The sequence below is a fragment of the Mya arenaria genome, chromosome 8 (assembly GCF_026914265.1).
Source record: "Mya arenaria isolate MELC-2E11 chromosome 8, ASM2691426v1".
NCBI classification, from domain to species: domain Eukaryota; kingdom Metazoa; phylum Mollusca; class Bivalvia; order Myida; family Myidae; genus Mya; species Mya arenaria.
In genome coordinates, this window is record NC_069129.1 from 35960244 (window position 1) to 35976218 (window position 15975).

The 15975-nt window shown below is 36.6% G+C and overlaps 1 protein-coding gene across 3 annotated transcripts in view; it reads right to left on the reverse strand.

Annotated features, from left to right (window-relative positions):
• Positions 1–15975, reverse strand: part of LOC128244642 (nucleolar protein 9-like) — a 111283-nt gene that overhangs the window by 3615 nt on the left and 91693 nt on the right. Inside the window, exon 11 of one of the 3 annotated variants that reach the window (XR_008262960.1) lies at positions 4893–4971. The exons of the other annotated variants lie outside the window; for them this stretch is intronic. The gene's annotated coding sequence lies outside the window, so the exon portion shown is untranslated. The remainder of the gene's footprint in view (positions 1–4892; positions 4972–15975) is intronic. 3 annotated transcript variants of the gene reach the window in all.

Below are 15975 nucleotides of genomic sequence, written 5' to 3' on the forward strand. Positions count from 1 at the left end.
TCATTGCTGTATCTTCATAAATAAGAAAGTTAAAGGCAGTCACAGTCAAGGTCATCCAACCACAAGATTTGACCCAAGGGCGTAATTTTCACAATCTTGGTAGAGAACCACTATATGATTGTCGTAACAAATTATTAAAGGTCTCGGCCTAGCGGTGTCAGACAAGAAGATTTTTGTCCACAGAAAACCTCATGGCATAGGAAGTTGTGACCCCAGAGGCATAATTTGATTTTCACAAGCAATTTTGTAAGACACAGGAACGACGGACAGCGCACCATCCAATAAAATATATATATAACAACTTTAAATTGTGAGGATTGGAAACAAATACTTATGAAGAGCCTATTGTAACATTGTCTAAATTTTAATCCAACACAGCATTGCTTCCTATCAATGGGTGTAAGTTACAGTCTTGTTTGCCTGCTAATAAGGTGTATTCACTAACCACGTAAAATATAAGATTGTACAATTACAATGGTCTACATGACTTGTAGTTCAATGGAAAAGTCTGATCATTTAATTTATCATTTTATCGTTGAGTAAAAATGAAATTCTTCTAGAAAATAAAGAGATATAATATTTCCTAACATATAAACCTATGAAAAAAACAATTACAGTAAAACTGCTATCGCTCGAGGTCGCCAGGGACCGAGCCTAAACCTCGAGGGAACCGATGTTTCCAACGACCTGATTTTCAATTCTCCAGTCTGTTATGAAATATATTTCAAGAACAAAGTAATCTGTTCACTAAAACACCGATTATGTGTTATATAATATAAAATGTAAAAGAAATATCAATACATGTAAATCAATAAATCAAATGGCCATATTGAAAAGCAAAGTGACAAATAAGAATTCTTTTCAGAGATTCCGATGTTGGAGCGATATGGTAGTGTTTATTAACATTTTTATTACTTAATTGTAATTGTAATATATTTAATATGTATATGAAACACAAAAAACTGTCTAGTTTACGTGTAATAAATTTTGTTCTGTTCTATTACTCATTTGCATTTCCACAATTAACTTCTCGTCATTAACTTCTCATAATTATCTTCTCAAATGCCCATATCAACTAATATCGGTCATGTGTTAACAGTGTAAAACGGTTTTTCACACCTTATCAATTGCCTTTCAACTGCCATTGCAATTTTTACAACTGGCGAAAATTTTAATACCTATCAATTGTTTGTTTATATTGGAACAAGCGTTCGGGAAAAAGTGTGAAATTATGACCTCGAGGGAGCCATAAGGTTTTGTGCATGATTTGTGTTCTTGGGACCGTGAATATTGCTTGACTCCTCGACATAATTAGGTTTCGAGGCAGCGTAGGTATATTTTATATGAAAATAGAAGGAAAAAAGTTCGGGACCAAGCTCCGATCTTGAGGAAACGCCGGTTCTCGAACGACCGCTTGTTCGAACGACCGCAGTTTTACTGTATTACCTTAAAAGTGACTAATTTGAAGAATTAAACAATATAACATATAATCCCTTGTTACTAAAAATAGAAAAACTTAAAATAGACAATGCACTGTTCAACAGAAAAGGAGACCAAAGAGCAAGACTTGCTGCCGTTGCATCAAGAGTAAACTTTACACAACTATCAAGATTTTAACACCAGATTGTTGTTGTTGATCAATCGCGACCCCTTGTTGTATTTTTGTAGACGGTCACCCAAGGAAGCTTCCTGTAAAGTTTCATTGAATTTGGACTGGTAGTTTCAGAGGAGATGTTTCTTAAAGCAAAACAGGAAGTCAGCCATTTTGTTGTTGTTGTTATGTTAATAAAGCATGACCCCTTGTTGTATTTTTGAAGAGGGACACCCAAGGAAGCTTCGTGTGAAGTTTCACTGAATTTGGCCAGGTAGTTTCAGAGGGGATGTTTTTTAAGCAATTGTCGACTGACTGACGGACGGATGGACTGACTGACTTCGTGCTCTAGTGAGCTAATAAAATGCAAACTAGAAATGTGCCCCCACTTGCCACATTTGTCACAAAAGTAAGGGCCATTATTTTGTCCATTCTTCAAAAATGTGCACCAAAATTATAAGTTCCACAACATAACAACACCAAGTACCTTCCTGAAAGATGTATGACTAATAATTTTGAAGTTATGAGCAAGTCAAGTTCAACAAGTCAAAATAAGCCATTTTTTGCTATATCAATGGCTATAACTCTGGTTCTACTTAGTGCTGGCTTCCATAACTTTAATGTTGATATTTTGTTATTTATTTTTTGATGTTTACTATGTAACCCCAAGAACAAAGTCAACCAGTGTCAACTGACAATGACACTCCAATACAAGAGGCCCATGAGGGCCTATGCTCTACTGGTATGTGCCAAGTAAAGGTCATCTGAGGAAAAAAAAAATTGCTTTCAAAACTGTACTCATGGTCAAAATTTCATTTCTGTAGCTTTAAAAATAAAAAAGTTGGTCAAAGTCAAGGACATCCGAGGACAACATTGATGCTGATTTGCAACTGTACACATGGTCCAAATTGGATTGCTGTAGCTATAAAAATAAACAAGAGCTGTCACAGTATGTGACGAATGCCCCCGAATGCTACATTGACCTACCAACAACGTCAGTACATGAAAAGTTTATCTTGCCTTTACGTGTCAAATACATGGGTGAAAGTTTGAATTTTCCAAAATACTGAAAATAGGGTGTTTACATAGGGAAATGCCATTTTTACAATACATTATATAGGATAAATATTTTCCAAAATACTGAATTCAGTATCAATACTAAAAACTTTCAACCATGCAAATACATATGGCAAGTTATTTTAAATTGCCTCTGAACATAAAAAAATACCACCCATACTTGACAACCTACCCCTGTTATGTCCTTATAACCAGCATTCCATTGTGAATAAACACTAAGTGTGACCTTGAACTTAGAGGTAGGGACACGGGTCTTGCACGTGACATGTCGTCTTGGTATGTCAGACACATGTGGCAAGTTATTTTAAAATATGTCCATACAAGAGAAAGCTACAGCTCGGACACGACAACCTATACTCTATGTCCTTATATGCAGCATTCCATTGTGAATAAACACCTAAGTGTGACCTTGACCTTAGAGGTAGGGACATGGGTCTTGCATGCGACATGTCGTCTTGGTATGTGGAACACATGTGGCAAGTTATTTTAAAATCTGTCAATACAAGGGAAAGTTACAGCCCGGACACGAGCTATTGAGCCAGACACATGGACGGACGGATGTTCCGACAGACGGACGGTGCAATTTTTATATGCCCACCTTCGAGGGCATAAAAAGTAGGTCAAAAGGGGTGGGGCCAGCTTTTGCCCAAGGGGCATAATTTCAGCAGTTTTGCTAGACGAGCATCATATGATGATCCACAACAAAAATCAAAGGTATGTGCCTTGTGTTTTGAAACAAGAAGATTTTGAAAATATTTCTTAAATAAGTCTCTAGGAAACTTGTGACCCCCCCCCCCCCCCCCCCCCCCCCCCCGTGGCAGTGCCAGTTTTGACCCCAGCGGCATAATTTGAACAACCAAGTTAGCGGACCACTAAATCAAGCCTTATTCAAAATAGCAATGGTCTGCATAGCTGTTTCAGACAATGTAATGACCCCAGGGGTATAATTTGAACAAACATTCACAAGCAATTGTGTTTAGATGGATGTGCGAACGACAGAGAGTTTGGCCATTTAAGTGCTAAAAATGGCCATTGGCCTTTGAACATGAACAAGGGAGAGTAATACACAAAACCAACTGCACAACCAAAAAGCAAGTTGTTTCCCTTTTATCCTAGACTTGACTTTGCTAAAAATAGACTTCACTCATGTAGACTTGGCTAAAAAAAGACATGATGTTTAAAATCAGATTTATTAAACATTTATTTATTAATACATCTATCTGTTTAGCGTTTTTTTGTTTGTTTTGAAAATGTGTTTGTGAACAACATTTAACTTCATTTACCTGATAATATTTGCAGGGTTCGACACTAATGGTAGTCCGGTAGTCCGAGACTACCAGTTTTGTGCTCGGACTACAAGAAATTTTAATTCAATAGTCCGTTGGACTACTAGAAAAAGTATATATGACATTAGGTAATTGAGCATAAAATATTTATAACGTTTAAACTTGCGTAAAATGGGTTGTTAAAATTTTAAAAAAGCCGAGTATCACTGGTAAATACTCATTCTAAAGTTTGCCGAAGATGGCCGAGCATTTTCCAGACAACCGGGACTGTTCAGGGAGTTTCGCGTGCAATTCGTACAGCCTTTCGATCAATATTTAAACCAGTCTGTAGAATGTCTTTATTTCGAAAGGGAAAAACCATTTTGCACTGTATGGTGTGTTTTAATCGTCAGACACGTGAAAGTCTGCCAGTGTCAACCAGGTAGATTTGGGTTTAAAATGAGGTAGAATTTCTAAATCTCTTGCATTTTCAGTCAGAAACAATGATAGATACGATGTTAGCAAAAACTTGATGGTTGTTACTATTTTTAGATTTTCTGAAAATACGTCATGGTTATTTATTTATCGTTTAGAGTATTGTCAAATGTCGGTATTTTGATGAAGCAGACAGAAGGAATTATGTATGGCTTGTGAAATATTTTAACTGGCTTTTAGAAGAGCAGCTTAAAAAATAATCATACTGCTCATAAATGTCTTATTCAGTGTAAGTGCAGACGACGGCAGAAATTGTGTGCGTTAATTTTCGCGCCAAAATGTCGTAACATTTTATACATTGAAGTTAGGGCCAATAACAATTCTTATCTTACTCCTAATTAATTAATAACATTTTGGGAATAAATTTCATTATATTTTTAAAGCATAATTGTATGTCATTTTAATAGATTTACAAAGACTACTGAATAGTAGAATGCCAATATCAATTATCAAATAGTGCTGACCAGTAGGATGTCTGTCATTTGTGCTGTAACTTAGCAACGATCTCGGTCGAGGTGTCAATTGATTTATTGCACCATTTTCCTGAAAGTGACAGATTATGGGGTATTTTAGCATGGTTTTTAGATTTTTATTCTGGGGTATTTTAGCATGGTTTTTAGACTTTTAAAGGTTTTAAAATTGAAGGCCAAACATTGTTTTGAAGAATGTGGAAATTTTAAGATTGAGACAGATAAGAAACATGATCAATCAAAGGGTTATACTGACAATGTTTTTAAGGAGAAGTCTAACAAAACACTGAAGGAATCCGTTGCAGGCTTGCATTTTTTTTGGACTATCAGAATTTTTGCTGGACTACCTGGATTTTAGATCCAGTAGTCCGAGGGACTACCTTGTGAAAAATGTTAGTGTCTAACCCTGCATTTGTCTGTAAAATGTATACAAAAGAAATAACAGCGTGACATAAAATGACAGGAATTCTGGTTGGGTTTAGATACCGCATTCTCTTTATAGAATACATCCCAAAAGGTAATATTTAACAAGTTCACTGAAGTTCTATAGCTCAATTGTACTTGTGGTACTTGTGCAGCAGGAAACAAAACCCTAGGTGCACAACTTGATCTCCTGAATATCATTCCCCCAAGGTTATATGACTTAAGATGAAATATTATTGCAGTTTTAAGCGACAAAAATCCAATAATGCCAATTATTGCTAATTCAATGGCCATAACTCTGGTTTTACTAAGTGCAGTGGTAAACAAAACCCGAGGAGCTCAACAACATTCCCCTAAGGTTTGAGGACTCGAGGTAAATAGTTTTGTAGGATACAAGTTCACTTAATACTTATGGACAGACGCACACATGGACAAAGACATCTCTATATGCCCTCCACCTCCTAAATCCAAACCCGAGTGGGGGAATCAAAAGTTTAAACAGAATTTTTACTGCACATTACTCATGTAGGTAATAAGAAACGAATCTGTATTCATACCGTAATGTATTTTATACCAAAAGTAAACAAGAGGGCCATGATGGCCCTAAATTGCTCACCTGAGTAAAAGAGTTTAACCTTTGTTATCAATATAGCTTGTTTCTCAAAGAATATTGAACAAGAGCTGTCACAGTATGAGACGAATGCCCCCGAATGTGTCATTGACCTATGAACAAGTACATGAAAAGTTGATCTTGCCTTTACGTGTCAAATTGTTATTGCAAGTTATTATAAATTGCCTCTGAAATACCACCCATACTTGACAGCCTACACTCTTATGTCCTCATATTCAGCATTCCATTGTGAATAAACACTTAGTGTATCTTTCACCTTAGAGGTAGGGACATGGGTCTTGCACACGACATGTCGTCTTGGTATGTCGAAAATATGTGGCTAGTCATTTTAAAATCTGTCCATTCAAGAGAAAGTTACCGCCCGGTTACGACAGCCTAACCTCCATGTACTTATATGCAACATACCATTGTGAATAAACACTAAGTGTGACCTCCAACTTAGAGGTAACCGCCCTCAAAAAAGGGGCTCGCTGGAGCACTGTACTAAGGTTTTAGATTATTTTAGGAACAGTTTGTTGTTCTTCTTGATACTAGAGCATTGTGTTAACAATAAATTGTGAAATTCAAGACATGAAAAAAAGAGTATCAGTGATTTGCAAAGAACAAATTCCTGGATTATTCATTCAAAGAATGGAAATGATGGAAAAACAAATTTGCAGCATATGTTGTTTTCTTTTTTTTGACTTGGCTGAAAGGTACCGTATTATATCATGTATAGGACGCTAGCATAGATAGGACACAGGCAAAAAAATAGTTGAAAAAATGGGTTAAAAACCCTTAATATATAAGATAGGACGCAGCGGAAAAATGTAATAATCGGAGCCGAAAAATTGAGGTTGGTAAAGTATTTACTAGTGATGTTCCGATGATCGATTATAATCGAAAATCGATTGGTTGGGTCTGAAATCGGCGACAATCGATAGTATTTAGTTATAATCGATTATCGAAAAAAATATTTTTAGTAAGTGTTAAGATGTTATCTTTAACAAAATGGCTGATGAAAGCCACAATGAGCAAGGAAATGAACTATTTTTTATACAACAACACTTAATAACTTCAATCATAGACATAAGGTATATGCATATAATGAATAAGAGTTTAATACTCTACATGAATATAAAACTACAACTCAGGTACTATCTAGTATTTTAAAAACCGATTGTACTATCGATAATCGGTTACTTGAGTGGAACCGATCATCGATAGTAAAATTGCAACCGATTCCCAACACTAGTATTTACAACATAAATTATATTGAAGTAAAAATCAAACAAAAAATTGTATATAAGGCATAATTCGATAACTGTCTTGTGTATTTCGATAATTATCGTCGTATTTCAGTAATTTAGCGTACACAACAATGATATAAGTCTTGACATTTTGAGAACATTCATGCATATTATAAGAAATATGAAAATAAAAGAGACCAAACAAAATTATTTTAATACATTTGAGAGAAGTCTATGCAAGGGTGCTTCAGACCAAATTTGGTAAATATCCATCAAGAGGTTCATGAGAATAATCATTTTCTACTCTATTTTTAGCTAAAAGGGGCCAAACAAAATTATGTGAACAAATTTAAGAGAGGTCCATGCAAGGACACTTCAAACCAAATTTGCTGAAGATCTATCAAGGGGTTCGTGCGAAGAAAATGTTAAGTTTTTTTTACTAATTTTAGCTCTGGTGGCCCTTAAAAGGGGCCAAACAAAATTATTTGAAAAGACCTGACAGAGGCCCATACTAGGATGCTTCAGACTTGAAGATCCATCAAGCAGTTAATAAGATCAAGTTGTTTAAAGGTTTTTCTATTTTTTGCTCTGGTGACCCCTAAAAGGGGCCAAACAAAACCATTTGAACAAAGTTGAGAGAGGACCATGTAAGGATGCTACATATCAAGTATGGAGTCATTCTGACCTTTACTTTCAGAGGAAAAGATGTTTAAGTGACAAGACAATGTAACAAGAGGGCCATGAGGGCCCTAAATCGCTCACCTGAGTAAAAGAGTTTAACCTTTGTTATTAATATAGCTCGTTTCTCAAAGAATATTGAACAAGAGCTGTCAAAGTATGTGACTAATGCCCCCCAATGTGACATTGATCAATGAACAAGTACATAAAAAGTTGATCTTGCTTTATGTGTCAAATACATATTGCAAGTTATATTAAATTGCCTCTGAGCATAGAAAAAAAACCAATCATACTAAATGACAGCCAACACTCTTTATGTCCTCATATTCAGCATTCCATTGTGAATAAACACTTAGTGTATCTTTCACATTAGAGGTAGGGACATGGGTCTTGCACACGACACGTTGTCTTGGTATGTCGAAAACATATGGCAAGTCATTTTAAAATCTGTCCATATAAGAGTAAGTCACAGCGCGGACACGACAGCCTATATTTTCCTTCAGGTTGCCATGGGTTCTGCATGGAATTAATTTTTTGAACAATTTTGAAAAAGCACCAACCAAGGATCATTCCTATGAAGTTTCATCAAAATTGTCCAAGCGGTTTAGGAGAAGAAGATGATTGTAACCAATTGTTGACACTTTTCCTTTAGGTTGCCATGTCAACCAGTGTTCTACATGGAATTAATTTCTTTGAACAATTTTGAAAAAGCACCAACCAAGGATCATTCCTATGAAGTTTCATCAAAATTGTCAAAGCGTTTTAGGAGAAGAAGATGATTATAACCAATTGTTGACATTTTCCTTTAGGTTGCCATGGCAACCGGGCCAAACAAAATTATGTGAACAAATTTAACCCTTTCCCTCATGTCAAATCAGCCATATTAGGCCTGCCACTGCATGGCTTATCAGTCCATTGATAACCAGTAGCCAATAGATAATAAGCCCCTATAAGTACCCCTACTGCATAGGAGGTTATTGGAGAATATTGAAAAATTGCCCCCTATGCATTTCTATCTTATTTTTCTAGCATTTCTTTTGGTTTAATCAATTATAGTTCAATATAAAGTTTGTAGGTAAATGAATTTCCAATCCAGTGGTATAATTTTTATTCTGTTGTCTAAATTATTTGGTTGAATATTTATAGAGAAACACAACTCCTGTGAAAAATTGAAGATGTTTCAATTGATTTCATATTATATACTATATTTCCATTGACACCTATGCATAACAACTTAAATATTTTGTAGTATTTCTTTTGATTAAAATAATGTTAGAAATTCAAATAATGAATATAGTATTTGTAGTGTATTAAATTTCGAATCTAGTGATCATAGTTTAATCTAAAAAGGTTTTGACAATAAACAAATATTCAAATCACAGAAATCATGCATTGTTAAAAAATAAACACAATTTAATTGGGCAAACTACAAATGTTATTTCAGATTCATTGTTCTCATAAATAAAATTTGCATGTCCGTTGTTTTGAAATGAATTGAATAAAATAATTGCAAATATCAAAATAAAAGGCTGGGTCTATTACTGGCACATTTTTAAAAACTTTGGGAACGTACTAGATATTGCCCTCAACAAGCCGAACAACTCGAATTTTTAATAGTCAGAATCGCTATTTAAATTAAATTTAGTGATTCCGTAATAATATTATAATTAAAATCTGTCAACACAAGGCAATAAATCACGGTCCGAAATGGATGGATAATTACGACAACATTCTTGTGTATTTATCAAGATCGAGAGAACACGTGTTTTAACAGCTGTCAAACTGGGTCATATCACATATAATTTTATTATTATCCGTGTATTCACAACAAAATACTAACTTTGATTAACAGACGTAAGGGGACATTTTTATTACCAGATTAACATTCCATTTTTGGAAACAGAAGTGACAAATGACATGTGTTTATTCAAGCCAGACTCTTGTTTACTACATCGTAAATCAGCCATTTTGACACATTTCTAAACCATGATAGGTGACGTCATTAGCGCGTGATCAATAGGATATATTTATTTGATATTAATTATTGGTAGTTTTAAATAGCTAGTGACGTGTATGGGGATTTTCCATTAAAAAAACGAGACAAGCACGCGTCAAGCATGCGCTGTGAACTTTTAAGGCGTGTTTGACCTCTGTCTCTTTTAGTCGCAATTTTCCGAAAATCTTGAATAGTAACATCATCTTTTTTCATTATTTATATAATTATCGATGTTTATATTACACATAAATGCATTTGTTGCGAAAAAATAAGCAACAGATATGTAAATAAATGACCGTAAATAAGCATGGCACATTTTGGAACAATCATGCGGGAATCGATAGAGGGACATTTTGGAACAATCATGCGGTAATCGATAAAGGGACAATTTGGAACAATCATGCAGGAATAGATAAAGGGGCAATTTGGCACAATCATGCGGGAAAGGATTAAGAGAGGTCCATGCAAGGACACTTCAAACCAAATTTGCTGAAGATCTATCAAGGGGTTCGTGTGCAGAAAATGTTAAGTTTTTTTTACTAATTTTAGCTCTGGTGGCCCTTAAAAGGGGCCAAACAAAATTAATTGAAAAGACCTGACAGAGGCCCATGCTAGGATGCTTCAGACTTGAAGATCCATCAAGCAGTTAATAAGATCAAGTTGTTTAAAGGTTTTTCTATTTTTTGCTCTGGTGACCCCTAAAAGGGGCCAAACAAAACCATTTGAACAAAGTTAAGAGAGGACCATGTAAGGATGCTACATATCAAGTATGGAGTCATTCTGACCTTTACTTTCAGAGGAAAAGATGTTTAAGTGACAAGACAATGTAAAAACAAATGACCCCTGAGCAAGGCCAATTTGACCCCGGGACAATAATTTGAATACCTTTGGTGTAGGTCCACTACGTAACACTATATACCAAACATGAAAGCTCTAGGTCTTATATTTTGGAGAAGAGGATTTTTAAAGTTTTATTATATAAGACTATATAAAAATATTGAAAACCTAAGCCTATGAACACGGGGCGTGGCCAATTTTGACCCCAGGGCTAAAGTTTGAACAATCTTAATAGTGGTCCGATAAACAATGCTTCATACCAAATATCTAAGGCCTTCGCCTTTTGGTTTCGGAGAAGAAGATTTTATAAGTTTTCATCATATACATATATAAGGAAACCCATGACCGCCCAGGTGGGGCCATTTTTTGACCCCAGGGCCAAAGATTGAACAATATTGGTACAAGTCAACTAGATGATATATCATGCCAAATATCTAAGCTCTTGTCACTACTTGATTTTACGTGTGTATCTATATATGTATATTTGTTATTAATTGTTGTATGTGGCCCATATTGAAAATTGGTATGTGTACTAAATATGTTATCCAGTTTAAATTAAGATGTTACTTGTCTTTGTGAGTTCGGAGAAGATTTTTTAAGTTTTCACTATAACACATATAGAGAAAACCCATCAGCCCCGGGGTGTGGCCAATTTTGACCCCAGGGCCATAATTTGAACAAACTTTGTAGAGGTCCACTAGACGATGAATCATGCCAAATATCTAAGCTCTAGTCCAAGTAAGTTCAGAGGAGAAGATTTTTGAAGTTTTAACTATAAACATATAGATAATACCCTAACCCCCCAAGGGGGCGGGGCCAATTTTGACCCCAAGGCCATAATTTGAACAATCTTTGTAGAGGTCCACTAGACGATGAATCAAGCCAAATATCTAAGCTCTAAGCAACGTAAGTTCAGAGGAGATTTTTGATTTTTTTTAATATAAACATATAGAGAAAACCCATGACCACCCAGGGGCGGGGCCAATTTTGACCACAGGGCCATAATTTGGACAATCTTTGTAGAGGTCCACTAGACGATGAATCATGCCAAATATCTAAGCTCTAGTCCAAGTAAGTTAAGAGGAGAAGATTTTTGAAGTTTTAACTATAAACATATCAAGTATACCCATGACCCCCCGGGGCGGGGCCAATTTTGACCCCAAGGCCATAATTTGAACAATCTTTGTAGAGGTCCACTTGACGATGAATCATGCCAAATATCTAAGCTCTAGTCCAAGTAAGTTCAAAGGAGAAGATTTTTTAAGTTTTAACTATAAACATATAGAGAATACCCATTGTTAAGATTGATTTGTAATAAGGGACTTTACTCTGTATTACTTATTTAATGTTTTTGTAAGAGTTATCCTTGTTTTCAATCAGAGTTATCTGTGCTTAGAGGAACTCTTCTTTGTAGAGATTTAGCTTCAATAAAACTAGCAAGTGTGTTTCTGGTTTTGTGCTTGTTTAGCGTTATTAACAGTGGTAGCAGAGCGTGGTTGCCCAAGAAAAGAGTGTAAACAATGGCAACAAAGATAAATCCACCCAGTTTAACAAATGGGAAGAGCTATGAATTGTACAAACAGGAACTTTTGGCTTGGCGGGAAGTCACAGAATTGGTGAAAGAAAAGCAAGGAGTTGTGATTGCCTTATCGTTGCCTGAAAACCATGAACAACATATTAGAGAAAAGGTATTTGACCAAGTCAAGCTAGAAGACCTCAAGAAAGATGATGGTCTTGACATTTTACTAGTTTTTTTGGACAAACATTTAGCTAAAGATGATCTTAGTGACAGTTTAGAAAAGTTTGAAGAATTTGAAGACTATCACAGAATTGAAGGCCAATCCATATCAGACTACATAGCCCAGTTTGATTCGAAATACAAGAAAGTTGAGAAAAAGAAAATGGTCCTACCTCCAGAAATTTTAGCCTTCAAGTTACTAAGAAAAGCAAACATAACAAAGGAAGAAAAAATGCTTGTGTTGACTGGAATGAATTATGAAGACAGAGCAAATTTGTATGAACAAGCGAAGAAATCTCTCAAAAAATTCAAGGGTGAAGTTGTAGAAGGGTCAGTAGGGTCTTTGACTAGCACAAGTGGTATAAAATTGGAACCAACATTTTTGGCTGAAAATGAAGAGGCATTGTTAGCTGCTGGATATGTTCGGGCTAAACCGAGGTACCAGCCAAAATTTGGTGGAAAACGTGGTGGCAAACAGGGTCAAGGTTACAACCGATCAAGTTTCAGTCGCGGAAAAGCTAATGACACTAGTGTGGTAAACAAGAAAATAAATCCTGTTGGATCGGATGGCCGGCCTCTTGTGTGTAGATCCTGTGGTTCATTTCGTCACCTGGTATCAGAGTGCCCCGACAGTTGGGAGAACCTTGCCAAAGTTCATGTCACAGAAGAAGAAAATGTGGTTTTGTTCACTGGTTACAAGCAAGACGCAGTGACACAGCTAGGAATTGATGCAAGAAAGTGTGCGGTATTAGACAGTGCCTGTAGTAGTACTGTGTGTGGAGAAATGTGGCTTAAGGACTATCTAAATTCACTTGATGAATCGGACAGACGGAAAGTTGAAACATGTGAGGGTCACAGGTTATTCAAGTTTGGTGGTGGTACAAAACTGATGTCAAAGGGAGAGTACAGCATTCCGGCAGAAATGGCTGGCAAGACAGTGACAATTAAAACTGATGTTGTTGATTCGGATATTCCATTGTTGTTATCTAGGTCAGCCATGAAGACAGCAGGTGTTAAATTGGACCTTGAGAATGACACGGCAACGGTTTTTGGCAAAGACTTGTCTCTGAATTTAACTTCATCTGGACACTACTGTATTCCAATTGACAAAGCTGAGAGCATACCGGTGGAGAATGTCTTCGTCACTTTGCAAGACAGCCAGAAGCAGCTGTTAAAACTACACAGACAGTTTGCCCATCCACCAACCAAAAGGCTCAAAGCGTTACTATGTGATGCAGGTGCATGGGAAGACGAATATGAAGATGAACTTAACAAGATAGTTCGAGAGTGTGACATGTGTAAGTTATATGCTAGAACACCGTCGCGACCAGTGGTTGGTTTACCCATGGCAAAAGTATTCAATGAATCGGTTGCAATGGACCTTAAACAGTGGAATGGTAATTGGATCCTTCACATGATCGATGTTTGGTCACGATATACTGTGTCAGTATTTGTTGAAAGAAAAAGACCTTGTGACATTATTGATTGCATGATGAATCATTGGGTTAGTGTGTATGGGGTGATGACATCAATTCTCACCGATAATGGCGGAGAATTCAGCTCCGATGAAATGAGGGAAATAACATCGATTCTCAATGTACGTGTTTGTACTACTGCTGGCGGAAGTCCCTTTCAAAATGGCCTCTGTGAAAGGAATCATGCGGTAACAGACATGATGTTAACAAAACTAGAAGCTGAGAACTCGAATACTTCAAGGCAAACTCTGCTGTCGTGGGCAAACATGGCCAAGAATGCTTTGCAAATGTGGAATGGTTTTAGCAGCCACCAACTTGTGTTCGGGCAGAACCCTAATCTACCAGGTATACTTAAGGACAATATTCCTGCATTGGAGGGAACAACGTCAAGTGAAAAGTTTGCAAATCACCTAAATGCGCTTCATGGGGCTAGAAAGGCTTTCATTGAAACTGAGGCAAGTGACAGAATAAGAAGAGCCTTGCGGTCAAAAATAAGGGCATCCGAACAAAAATACAGCAATGGGGACTTGGTTTTCTACAAGCGAGAAGGAAAGAACAGGTGGCTTGGTCCAGGAAAAGTTGTCTTTCAAGATGGGAAGGTTGTTTTTGTGAGGCATGGTGGTGTATTTGTGCGTGTCTCACCTAATAGACTTGTTAACATTGAATCCAAAAGCGGTCCAACAGACAACAGCATACCAGAAAGCAGGTCATGTGAAGATCGGTGTTCAACTACAGTGAAGTGTGAAACTGATACTGATGGACAAAAGTTACAATCTATCTCTGAATTAGTTACAAACCAATTGGTTGTTGGCACTAACTCGGACAACTGCCAAAACAGAGTTGCACCCATAGTGAATACGGAGCACAGTAAGCATTTACCTGCAGGGTCAAAGATTCAATATGAACATGAAAATCAGTGGAAAACAGCTGAAATTATAAGTCGTGCAGGAAAGGCTACTGGAAAATATAAAAACTGGTACAACGTGAAAAATGATTCTGATGGCGAGCACAGTGTAAATCTTGAAATGGTTAATTGGAAGTTAATCGATAACACGAACAATACCTCGACCATTAGCAACAACTCTGAAGTTATGTGTTCTGAAAATAAATCTCTAGGAAATGACACATACATTGCACAGCAGACAGAACTTGAAAAGTTAGTTCAGTTTAAAACATATGACGAGGTTCCAGATATAGGGCAGAAAACCTTATCTACAAGATGGGTTATGACTCATAAAGATGGACAAGTGAAGGCACGGCTAGTAGTCAGGGGCTTTGAAGAACATAACATGACACAGAGTGACAGCCCTACCATTGGTAAAGGTGCAATGCGAATATCTCTAGCTGTTGCCGCCTTAAAGGGGTGGGACATCAAAACTACAGACATAAAAGCAGCTTTTCTGCAAGGGAAAGAAATTGAGAGAGATGTTTTTGTTAAGCCTCCAAAAGAAAGCTCTACTCCTCTGGGATATGTGTGGAAATTGAAGCATGGCTTGTATGGTTTGAAAGATGGTGCCAGACAGTTCTATTTAAGTGTGAAAGATGAATTAACAGCACTTGGGTTTGAAGAATGCAAGCTAGATCCAGCATTGTTCTGTTTGTACTCAGAAGGAGAGTTGCAAGGTCTGATCTGTTGCCATGTTGATGATTTCTTGCATGCTGGTGGCAAAAGTTTTGAAGGCAAGATGGAAAAGTTAAGAGACAGATTCACAGCACGCAAGACGGAAGAGAAATGTTTCAAGTACATCGGTTTCAACATGATACAGACCAAAGATGAAGTGAAAGTAGACCATACAGAGTATGTGAACAGCATAATGTTAGAGCATATGAAACCGGTCAGTAATGAGAACAGTGAAATATATTTAGATGAGGCAGATCAGACTAAATTACGACAAATAGTGGGAAAATTGAATTGGATTGTGCAGGGCTCAAGGCCAGATATGGCTTTTGAAATGATAACACTTAGCACCAAGTTGAAAACTGGGACAATGAGTGATCTGATACGGGCAAGGAAGACAATAAGAAGGTTAAAAGAGACTGAATCATTCCTGCTGTATCCAAAATTGGTGA